The 586-nt window shown below is 62.5% G+C and overlaps 1 pseudogene; it reads right to left on the bottom strand.

The window, feature by feature from the left end:
• Positions 1-68: 68 nt before the first annotated feature.
• On the bottom strand, positions 69-488 carry LOC111644956 (keratin, type I cytoskeletal 50 kDa pseudogene; annotated as a pseudogene).
• Positions 489-586: the final 98 nt, after the last annotated feature.

Genomic DNA, 586 nt, shown 5'->3' with positions numbered 1-586 from the left:
TGTGTAGGTGTTGTGCAGGTGTTGCACAGGTGTTGCGTAGGTGTTGCACAGGTGCTGTGTGCTCTCACCTTCTCCTGCAGCTCTCTGATGCGGATGTTGAAGCCGGTCCAGTCGTGGCTCTCCGGCAGGGCCTTGTTCTCCAGGAACTGCCTGATCTTCAGCTCCAGCTCGGCGTTGGCGTTCTCCAGGGAGCGCACCTTGTCCAGGTAGGAGGCGAGCCGGTCGTTCAGGTTCTGCATGGTGGCCTTCTCATTCAGGGCAATGTCGAAATTCTCCGCCACGTTGGAGGCGGTGCTGGCGAGGGAGGAGAAGGAGGCCTTGGAGACCCGGACCCCGGATCCTCCGGCCCCTCCATACACGCTGCCGGACCCCACGGCGCTGAGCCGGCGAGGGGAGGAGGAGGAGGAGATGGAGGAGCCCATCATGGCAGAACTCCTCGTGGAGGAGGACATGTAGCTGCTGCGGGTGGAGAAGGAGGTCATGGCGGCTGTCAGCTGATCAGAGGCTGCAGGAGAGTGAGGAGCTGCTGGAGCTCGCCCCCTTTTATACCTGCAAATGAGGGAGAGGTGGGAGGGGTGGGGGGAGG

Source organism: Seriola lalandi, unplaced genomic scaffold (assembly GCF_002814215.2).
Source record: "Seriola lalandi dorsalis isolate HSWRI2012SDOR001 ecotype SW California unplaced genomic scaffold, Sedor1 jcf7180002014973, whole genome shotgun sequence".
Taxonomy (NCBI): domain Eukaryota; kingdom Metazoa; phylum Chordata; class Actinopteri; order Carangiformes; family Carangidae; genus Seriola; species Seriola lalandi.
This window is presented reverse-complemented; position numbering and strand designations above follow the sequence as displayed.